This window comes from Mirounga leonina, unplaced genomic scaffold (assembly GCF_011800145.1).
Source record: "Mirounga leonina isolate KUSES-001 unplaced genomic scaffold, KU_Mleo_1.0 Mir_166, whole genome shotgun sequence".
Lineage (NCBI taxonomy): Eukaryota > Metazoa > Chordata > Mammalia > Carnivora > Phocidae > Mirounga > Mirounga leonina.
In genome coordinates this window covers 84,190-95,486 of record NW_023270418.1, presented here as the reverse complement: position 1 = coordinate 95,486, position 11,297 = coordinate 84,190, and positions in this window count along the sequence as shown.

The window sequence follows — 11,297 nt, the reverse complement described above, 5'->3', positions numbered from 1 at the left end:
CTCTCTCTCTCTCTCTCTCTCTCTCTCTCTCTCTCTCTCTCTCTCTCCCCCTTGTATCTGCATCTGCGGAGCCGTGTCTCCATGGATCAATCTACTTCCTCCTTTGCACCGGGGACCAACTTAGTGCCCAGTTCTGAGGAAGACCCATAATTATGGGTTTCTTAGTTTTGGAGGGAACATAACATGCTAACCTCAGTTCCAGAAAAGCAGGGCATCTCTCTAGCATGTCCTAACAGTTTTCTCATCACTCTAGGAGGCCCAGCCACCTAGGCTCTCACCTCAAACACACAGCTGGACCAGCTGAAGGCCAACCACAGATTCTCCATTGTTTCTCAGGGCAGGGCTGATTGCAGTATTGCCTGTGGTTATTCAGTTTTTGCAACAATGTCCTCATTCAGTCAGGGCTGGGCTCCTGCCTACTTATGAGATGTGAGCACAGCTGCTGGCAGGAGGGCAGAGCTCAGAGAAGAGAAGGTAGGCAGGGGAGACAGGTAAGAACTGAACTGGCCTCTAAAGGTAATCTAGGCAGAAAGTTTTCAGCCCCCTAAATTAAGACACCTAACAGCTCCCTCCAAGCACAGCTTCCTTCTTCCTTGCAGAACAGTAGCCTCTACTTAACCCTACAAATATGAATAAAACAAGTACCATAAAACAAGTACCAGATTTACTGAGCACCTCCTATGTGCCAGGCAGCAAGCTAGGTAATACTTCTTTTTTTTTGGTTAAAGATTTTCTTTATTTATTTGACAGAGAGAGAGAGATAGCGAGAGCAGGAATACAAGCAGGGGGAGTGGGAGAGGGAGAAGCAGGCTTCCAGTGGAGCAGGGAGCCCGATGTGGGACTTAATCCCAGGACCCTGGGATCATGACCTGAGCTGAAGGCAGATGCTTAACAGCTGAGCCACCCAGGTGCCCCCTTCACGGTAATTCTCTGGAGTAGGCATAATTATCCCCATTTTGCAGATTAAGAAGCCAAGGCTCAGAGAGATTTGTGACTTTGCCAAGGTCATACAACTAATAAGTGATTTCAGCTGATTCTTTTTTATTTTTATTTTTTAAAAGATTTTCTTTATTTGACAGAGAGAGACAGCAAGAGAGGGAACACAAGCAGGGGGAGTGGGAGAGGGAGAAGCAGGCTTCCCACGGAGCAGGGAGCCCTGTGCGGGGGCTCGATCCCAGGACACTGGGACCATGACCTGAGCCAAAGGCAGACAGCTCCCTCCAAGCACAGCTTCCTTCTTCCTTTGAGAAGGAGGGCACACCCAGGCATACCCTCAGCTGATTCTTTAGAACTGACTCCACACCCAGGCACACCCTCAGCTGATTCTTTAGAACTGATCCCAAAGCCTGTGATTTTTTTCTGTACAGGACGTTGCCCCATCTCCACCCCTTACTCCCGTCTCCACAAAAGTCAAATTATGGAGGGGGCCCAGCCAGTTCTAGGCTCAGAAAGTTTCATTTTCAGTGACAAATAGTAGATGTCACTGGGTGTCCCTGCCTGTCTGCTGAGCTGAGTCTTCTCCTGCCCTCAGACTGGTATTTATACCATCTGCACTCCTGCTTTGCAAGCCTATAGACCTGGACTGGAGTTTACACCAGCTTACAGATGGCTGATCTTGGGACTTCTCAGCCTCCATGATTGCCTGAGCCAATTCTTTATAATAAATCTTGTTATATCTCCTATTCGTTCTGTTTCTCTGGAGGACCCTAATATGGTCCAAACAGAAGAATTTCTGTACAAAAGTCCAAGCAGAATGTAGGACCCATGGGATGGGTCAGAAAAACACTATTTCAGAGGACAGAACAGACTTCTCCAACCTAACCAAGGGTTCTTCAAGGATGGTCCCTTTAAAAGGGAACATCTCACAAAGAGGTGGCTTGACCAGGGGACAGGCTGGCCTCACAGAATGGGTGGTGCTCAGCAACCAATATAAGATTTTCCTAAAACAGACCTGGCCAAAGAATAGTGTCCACCCAAAATACAGTGCTGAGTCATTCCTTCATTATTTGTTACACTCCTCCTCAAGAAAGTTCAATGTCTCTTCATTTGAGGGCCTTAAGAATAAAATCCAGGGGTGCCTGAGTGGCTAACTCAGTGGAGCATCTGCCTTCTGCTTGAGTTGTGATCCAGAAGTCCTAGGATCAAGCCCCATGTGGGAGCTCCCTGCTCAGCAGGGAGCCTGCTTCTTCCTCCACACACACACACCCCCCGCCCCCACTGCTCGTTCTTTCTCTCCCTATCTCTCTCTCTCAAATAAATAAATAAAATCTTTAAAAAATAATAATAATAAAATCCAAATTCCTTGGAAGGCACCCTAGGCCCTCGATGATGCAGTGCCCCCATCCCCTCTCTGGAGATAACTATTTTCCTGCATGCTTCCTACCGTGACAGTCCTAACGCTCCTTACTACCTTCCCCAGATAGGCCATGTACTTCCACCCAGGCAGTTCCTTCAACCTGCATGTTCTCCACCTTGCCACCATTCCTGCCCTCCCAAAACCCACAGACTTATAGATCAAATGCTGTTGCCTGAGCTTTATATTAAACTAATTCTTATTGCTGCTCCTCTCTTTTCCTCATTAGATTATGAGCTCCTCATGGACAGAAAAAACTTTCTCCTTCATCTCCATACTCCCAGCACATATGTTTATTTGTTTTATAAATATAATTTGAATTACATGTCTGCTATGCAAAGGGCACTATGCTAGGTGCTGGGGATATAACAATGAATGAGACAAATGTGTAAGTCTTCAAAGACTATACCATTTAATGGGGGAGACCAACAGCATTCCCCCCTATGGTTAAAATGTAAGATAGAATATAAGACTACTTCAGAAGAGGTAGAAAAAAATTACTCTAGCATTCAGAAGAGAGAAGGGTCCTTGGGCCAGGAATATCAGAGAAGGCTTCCTGGGAGAGGCAGCATCTGAACTTAGCCTAGAAAAAGACTTCAATTACTGAAGATCAGTTGTTGAGAAAGCAGAGAATGCAGTGCGAGCAAATGCATAGAGGCAGGAAATTTGAAGTGTGCCTGGTGAATCTTCAGCTTTAAATGCCAGGCTGTGAAATGTGGGTGTTTTTGTTGTTTTTTGGTGGTAATAGAAGTCATAGATGTTTTGGGAGAATGGGAGAGAGAGAGTGAAAGCAAGGTAGTTGCAAAGTCATGGAAAGCGGGGCAGGGTGGGGCGACACACCTTGTTTGTAATAATACACAAGAAGCTCAGAACATGTACAGCTCCAACCACAACTGCACAGGACATTCACTTCCCTGACACACCCTACACAGCCCTGCAGCCCCTCTTTTTTTCACCTTTTCCATGTTGGCAAAACTGACGGCCTTCCTGAGTTGTGGAACCCAAGATGCAGATGGTCTCATCAGTCTCTGTCCCTGACAGTCTCTGTCCCTGCTGCATACGTGCCAAAGCAGAGGCTCCTCTCTCTGGTAAGAGAGCAGGTGCCTGCCCCTGGCAGACTGCTTTGTGCCATCCCCCCAACCCCATCCATCTCTCACATGATGGGAGTGGAAGCCAAAGATTCCACCCTGATTCCTCAAGTTCTCCTGGGTGCCACCTCTGCTGGTAGCCTGGTACCTCCCCCCACCCCTTTCCCCCACCCCTCTTCCAGGCTGCGCTCATCGTCAGGTACTAGAAGCTGCCTCTGTTTCTCTTCTTGGCTTGGATCGTTACTCCCTCCAGAGTTCGTTCCTCACGTGATCATCTAACAGAATCCACCTCAGAAACTCCGGGTTCTTTTTTCTATAGACTGAATGTTTGTGGGTCCCCGCTCCCCCTACTCATATGTTGAAATCTAATCCCTAATGTGATAGTGTTGGGAGGTGGAGCCATTAGGTGGTGATTAGATCATGAGGGTAGAGCCTTCATGAACAGGATTAGTGCTCTTTAAAAAGAGGGGCTCCCTTGCCCTTTCTATCATGTGAAGATACAGTGAAAAGACAGCTGTCTATGAACTTGGAAGTGGGCCCTCACCAGGCACCTGCTAGAGTCTGGGTGTTGGACTTCCTAGTCTCCAGAACTGTGAAAAGTAAATTTCTGTTGTTGATAAGCCACCCAATCTGTGGAATTTTGTTACAGCAGCCTGAATGGACTAAAGCACCTTCCAGCCACTTCCTACCCAAGGAAAAGAAATGCGACCTGTGCCCTTTCCTCTCCATCTTACCCTGGCAGGGAGTGAGGCCTCAAGCTTTCCATCACATTGACGGGTTCGAAGGCAAAGACTGTCACCAGAGTATAAGTGGCTTCCAAATTGAGGGCCCCCAAAATCAGTGCTACAGAGGGAGTCCCAAGGCCTCTCCAAGCTAGACAATCCTCAGCGTATAAGTAAAGTGTCCCTTATCTAATCACCGCAGGCGAGGACTGTGGGAAGCTGTGATAGCCTTTCTCTCTGACATCTTGGGTGACAAGGACAGTGATGGGCATGGCTTAGCAAAGATGATTGGGCAGCCTGGTGGAGAGGTGACACTGACCTGAGTGTCAGGAGACCTGGGTTCTTGCCCCGGCTTGGTCATGGACCTCTGAGTGACAATGTGGCAGTCACATTCCTTCTGTAGCCTCAACAGCCTTGACTAAACATAAGAGGATCTCTGCCAGTTCTAACATCCAGGGAGGCTCTGATTCGTGCATCAAGCCTCCAGATATACATTTTTACGATTACTCAGAACTCAGAGGCAAAGCTGCCCTCCATTTTGGGAAGTGATTTGGGCGCTCCTGGGGTGGAGACAGACATTCAAGTGGCCTTGCCGCACCCGTGGCAACAGGAATCCCACGCCTAGCATTCTCTTGTCCCCAGTATTAGTTCCAAAACTGGGTCCAGAATTCCCAGGGCACTGGTTGGGTGTCGAATTTGTTAATGAAAAGTCTCACTGGGCTTTGGAACCAAATTACTGATAACAGGAACCCATCTCTCTGATTCTTTAAGGAATTTTTTAAACCTTTAAACCTTACCAAATGAGGAATTACATCCCAAGCCCTACCTCAAAAAAGCAGGCTGATTTCCTATAAAATTCCAAGAGGATCAAAGCAATTGTAATTATGAATAAAGCCAGACAAGTCTATTTGTAATTTCCTGGCGCTACGGTGCGGGCAAGGAATGGAGGTCTTCTTATTTGTGCAGCTACTGACTAACAGGGCACCCTCACTGAAATTTGGCTCTGTGGGCCCTGGGATTTTGTTCAAACTGTTATACGCAGCTATTCACCTAGTAGCTATACCCCCACAACGCAGGTTCTGCCTGTACTTTGAGCCTTCAGAGGACCCTGGCCTGAAAAGGCAGTCCCATCTCTTATTTTTAGGGTACTAGAAGGGGTTCTGGCTCCCTGGGGAGCATGAGCTTCTGTTAAAAGAAGCAAAGGAGAGCTTCCCAGCTACCCCAAGAAGGATCTCAGGCTGTGGTGGGTCTGGTGCAGATGAGGGGAAGGCTTCCCCTGCAGCTAGATAAAGCTCACTGGGTCCCTCATTCATGCGTAGCCTAGGGTGGCTGTCATATCCAGTGCTATTTTCACTTCAACCAGGGGAAGAAAGCAGAGCAGGAATTTTTTACCTCCATTTTACTGGTGAGACTGCGGAAACCTCAAAGACTGGAATTGCCCCAGACCACACAGTTGGAAAGCAGCCCGGTGGGTTACACACTCCCAGACTAGCTTTCCTTCCCTGACCCCACTCTGCCTGTCTTTCTTGCGGTGCTTCGCGGCCTGGAAAGCACTTAGCCAGCCCTCCCTCCGCTCCCCGATCTCAAAGGGCAAATGTGACAGGGCTGCAGAAAGGTCCAGGCGGCCCATCTGTCCACAGGGCTGCTCCAGGGCCTTATCTGGAGCACTCCATTAGCTTGCACAGCGTGCGTGTGTGCAGGGCCAAGTTCTGCCCTTTGTACAAACACACTTGCCGGGTCAGGCCCTGTCAAAGGACATTTCAACTTAGCTCATCCTCCAGTTTTAGCCACAGAAGGGTTGAAAGCCTAGGGGAGGCCCTCCCAGCCTTGGTGCTTCTTTACCTACTGAATCAGAGGGAGACCTGCCCCTGCGTTGCTTACCCTGCAGGGCCTCTCAGCTATCTCTTCTGGCCCACAGGGCAAACATTCACTGTGGGGAACGAGGGCTCGGTGAAGGGAAGTGAAGTGCTCTTGGCTCTCATAGTGTTTCAGTGGTGGTGACTAAGGGGCTGGAACCTCCCAGCTAGTCTAGTACTTTCTCACTACGCCAGACACGTGGTCTTACCAACCAGCCTGGGCTCTATCCTGGCACTGTGGGTGTGGCTCTCACTCTAGTCTCCGAATCGTGGGGTTTTTCCACTGTATCAGAGCCTCTTCCAACAGCCTTTGACTCACTGTGCAGGAGGCCACAGCCCAGCCATCAAAGCTGCAGGATTGGCAAGAGGCCACCGCAGCCTCAGCCTTCTCTCCAGGCAGGCCCCTTAGCAGAAGGCTCATGGTGTCACAGACATTCCCCTGAGTCTCAGTTCTGAAGCAACCACATTTCTCCTCCTTCTCCATCAGCCACAGATGGGCACAGGCTGTCCCAGCATCTCCATGGTAACTGGGGGCCTCAGCTTCATGCCTCGGGCAACAATCCAGAACCAGCACCCTTGGCAGAGCTCCTTTGTAGACGCCAGGAAGGCTGACTGTGACTGCAGGCCCCCCACACCTCCGTGTCATCCCTGGGAACAGCCTAGGGAGGCAGCCAGGCTGGGCTGCCCTGGAAGACTTTAAACCCATCAGTTCTTTGAGAAAGGTCCTGAAATGGGGGCAGGCTGGGAAGCCCACCCCCTTCCCCCCATGTGGAACTGATCCCTCAAGGCAGGTAGTGGGGCTCTGGTGTTAAACCCTCTTCAGGGCAATGGGTGAAAGTTAAAAATTCCACAACATGTTGGTTGGCTTTAGACTTTGCTCTTCCTGGCGGAGGCGGCAGACTGCAGTAGACTAGGCAATGATCCCAGTTCCTTGCTATCCCTTACCCCACAAAATGGCTCCTGGGGCAGTTGAGGCGCTGGCAGGCTCTCAACCATGGAAGGGGGTTATCGATGAGGAGTCAAAGACTCCATTTTACTGGTGAGACTGTGGAAACCTCTATCCTGGTGAGAATGAGAGGATGGGCAGACCTGCCGCCTCGTCAGCTCTCCTGATGGAGCAGGAGGGTGCTGGCAGGGCGCCCAGGGGCAGGGAAGGAGCTGACCTCGCTGCCACAATCCCCAGGACTGGGGAGGTGTTGTCAGAGAGGTTCTGTTTCCAGGACAAAAAGAAATCAGAATGCCAAGTGGAACTGCTTCTGGTTCCTCACGCTTCTCTTTTCAGCTCAGAGACATACACATTTCTGCTTCCAAGGACAGCACTTCTGGTAGGGAAGAAGAGCGGGCCTGAAATTTGGCTGTTTGTATACAGTACCAGGCCAGCGTTCACAGCCTCCCCTGCTCACCAGAGCACTCCCCTTTACCTTTCCCCCCCAGTCTCATAGGGCAGTCTGTCTTTGCACAACTTGTTCTTTGGACTTTTGTGATGCAGAATCAAGAAGCCCAATTGGCCTAAGACTATATAGGATGGTAGAGGGCAGACAGATTTTGATCTACAGGCTGTTAATACACATAATAAAGAAGCAGAGATGGGACGCCTGGGTGGCTCAGTCGGTTAAGCGTCTGCCTTCAGCTCAGGTCATGATCCCAGGGTCCTGGGATCGAGTCCCGCATCGGGCTCCCTGCTCTGCGGGGAGCCTGCTTCTCCCTCTGCCTCTGTCTCTCTCTCTGTCTCTCATGAATGAATAAATAAAATCTTTAAAAAAAAAAAAAAGAAGCAGAGAAAACATCTCAAGGGAATTTTGGGGGCGGTGGGGGGAGGAGGTTAAAAAGGTATGCCCTAACTCTGAGGCTTGATGAAGGTGAGCTGCGGAGGAAGGAGGATTCTCACTTTGTGCCGCTCTGGTCCTCAGTGTGATCCCCTCTCCTACTTTGCCGAAGGGCCAGCCAAGGATCTGAGCTATTTTGGAAATTCCTTGTGACTGCTGAAGGGGGCTTCTTAGTGCCGGAAGCCCAAACCTCATGGATCCAGACTTTGTGTGAGAATCGCCGGAATAATCGCTCCTATGTTTACTGAACATTTAATATGTCCCTAGCTCTCCTACCAAACCCTTTAAGGGCATTCTCTAATTTAATCCTCACAACTGCCCCGCAGAGTAGGGACCATCATTATCTCCGTTTTAGACATAGGAACTGAGTCTTAGGGAGGTGAAGGCGCTTGCCCACAGTCACATGGCCACATACGCCGTAGCTGGGCTTCCGAGACCTGCCGTCCAGGAAGCACGGGGCAGGCTCCAGAGCAGACATCAGGAGCAGCCACTGCCCCTAGCAGTTCCTCTCAGCGGGCTCCCAGGGACATTGCTAGGCCTTCCTGAAGAGGACTCTCTCCAGAGCGGCAGACTCTCAGTGACCTAATGAAGCAGAAAATGGATGAGGTTTCCAGAGGCATCGCCGTCTAGAGGCTGCTCCCTCACTGATGTGAGCAGCAGGAATGCACGGGGGGCAGCTCCCGCCAGCCTGTCTTGGGGCCATTTTGCTAAGACCTGAGGGTGGAGGGGGTGGGGAACACAGAGCCCAAGTGACCCCCTCGGAGGAGGAGACCCTGTGTGTCTTTCTGTCCCGGCCAGTCAGAACACAGACGTCTCCCTCCTGCCCCTTCCACACAGAGAGACGTTTCTCATCTCCTCCAGGACACGGAGGCACAGACCAGCAGGGCCCCGATCTGCACCGCGTCCCTCTGTCCAGGCTGCATCAAAGTCATTAGCCTTCAGGGCGCCTGGGTGGCTCAGTTGGTTAAGCGACTGCCTTCGGCTCAGGTCATGATCCTGGAGTCCCGGGATCGAGTCCCGCATCGGGCTCCCTGCTCAGCGGGGAGTCTGCTTCTCCCTCTGACCCTCCCCCCTCTCATGTGCTCTCTATCTCATTCTCTCTCAAATGAATAAATAAAATCTTTAAAAAAAAAAAAAAGTCATTAGCCTTCAGCAAGACGCTCTCAGTGTGAACCTCTGGTTTGGGGGCCAGACAGACTTGGGTTCCAACCCTGCCTCTGCTTCTACTGCCCCTATGTTTCTGAGCAAGTCACTTAACCCCTGGACGCCTTACGCAGCTGTGAGAGGGAAAAAATAACAGAACCCATCTAATAGTTTTAATGCAAACAGAAGGACTTGGCACAGGGGACTTCCTCAATAAGCCATTTCCTTATCTCAGGAAATGAGCTGAAGAGACAGTTGGGTTTGTGGTCACTGCTCTGACAGTTTGTCATTTATTTTGCACTGTAACTGGTTCACAGAATTATTCTTGGCCCTGCACCGAGGGTGAGGGCAGCTCCAGGCCCTGCATATAATGCCTGCCTTATCCCACTTTGTTTTGGTTGGGTTTGTTTTGGTTTTTTTGTTTTTGCGGGGGGGGGGGGGGTTGGTTTAAAGAGGGACACCTTGAGCCACCTGGGTGGCTCAGTCGGTTAAGCATCTGCCTTCAGCTCAGGTCATGATCCCAGGATCCTGGGATCGAGTCCTGCATCGGGCTCCCTGCTCAGCGGGGAGTCTGCTTCTCCCTCTCCCTGCTCCTTCTCTCTCTCTCTTGCTCACTCTCTCTCCGTCTCTCAAATAAATAAATAAAATCTTAAAAAAAGAAAAAAGAGGAACACCTTATTACTGAGTATTATAGTGAGTTATATATACTGGGCTGGGCTGGCCACGCAGGGGCTACCAGTTTCCTGGTTTTTTATGGTGTCTCTAGTCTACGACAGAAAACACATGGGTGTTCCTCGCCACCCTGAGCTGGCCATGCTGCCTGGCCATTGCCACACACAGGCCAGTTTCTGCCTCTTGCCTGGATTCAGAAAGGCAGCCTCTGCCTGCGAGGCCCTGGCTTTCCTCAGTTTTCTTTTTCTCCCAGGTTGCAAAGACAGACAGCCATGCAATGTCCGGACAGCCACCAAGGGAGGCACGTGTCTCCAGGAGACAGGTTCTGCTCAGTGTCTTTCCCCGACTGTAGCTCTCTGCTTTGGCCTCATACCGATCTGGATTTGACTCCTGGCTCTGCCACCTATTGTGAGAACTGGGGCAAGTTACTTGATCTCATGGAGCCTCTGTAGAATGGGGATAATACCATTTTCATAGATTGTTGTGAGGTTTAAATGCAAAGCTCTGGGCATAATAAATGGTGCTCAAGGGACGCCTGGGTGGCTCAGTTGGTTAAGCGTCTGCCTTGGGCTCAGGTCATGATCTCAGGGTCCTGGGATCAAGTCCCTCATCAGGCTCCCTGCTCAGCGGGGAGCCTGCTCCTCCCTCTGCCTGCCACTCCCCCTGCTTGTGCTTGCTTTCTTTCTCTCTCTCTCTCTCTCTGACAAATAAATAAAATCTTTAAAAAATAAATAAAGAAATAAAAAAAATAAAAATAAATAAATGGTGCTCAATAAATATTAGTTCTCTTTTCTATCCCTTTGGGGAGATCTGGAATATTGAACTTCTGCGACACTTTCTGGGAAGCTCTCAAGAGCTCAATCTAATGAGGGGACAACCCCCAGGAGCCAGGAGAGACCTTTGATACCACATGTTTCCCAACTGGCACTGCCTTGTCTAGGCTGGAGATATGCCAGGGGCAGTTCTAAGGCAAGGAGCCAGTTGCTCTCCCTGAGGCTAAAAACTAAACACACCATAGAACTGTCAATTACCATATGCTCACCTTGCAGCTCAGGGTAGCAGAAGCAAGATGCAAAGGAAGGGAGGTCACTGGCAGCAGAAATGCAACCCTAAGAGGGAGGCAGTTTCTAGGAGGTGTGCTTTGCTATACCAGCTCACACCCTCTGTAGATAGCCTCTTGCAGTTCAGAATCAGCTAACTCAAACCGGGGCGGAAGCATTTCTACATTCGTTCCACAGAAACAAACTGATTTCGGTGAGGAAGGCGACCACTGGGCAATCCTTAGTCTCCATTCCAGTTTGCGGACCAGCAGTCGGAGAAGAGCATACATCCCAGGGCTATTTTGGAAAAAAGTGTGCTTAAGTCTCCCTTCTGGATCATGTAGCACTAGCTAGTTGCAATTCAGGATTAGTGTTTACCAAATTTCAGTCATTGTCACAATGCTTACCATTCCTGAATAGGACCTACACTAGTATTTATTCAGCTCTCCCCTCCCTCCCCTCCCTCCCTCCCTCCCTCCCGCCAAGAAAGAAAGAAAGTCTACAGGCTACAAGACAAGAAAGAGAGAGAGATTTTCTTTCTTTCTTGTAGGCTCCATGCTGGGCTTGAACTCACAGCCCTGAGATCAAGACCTGCAC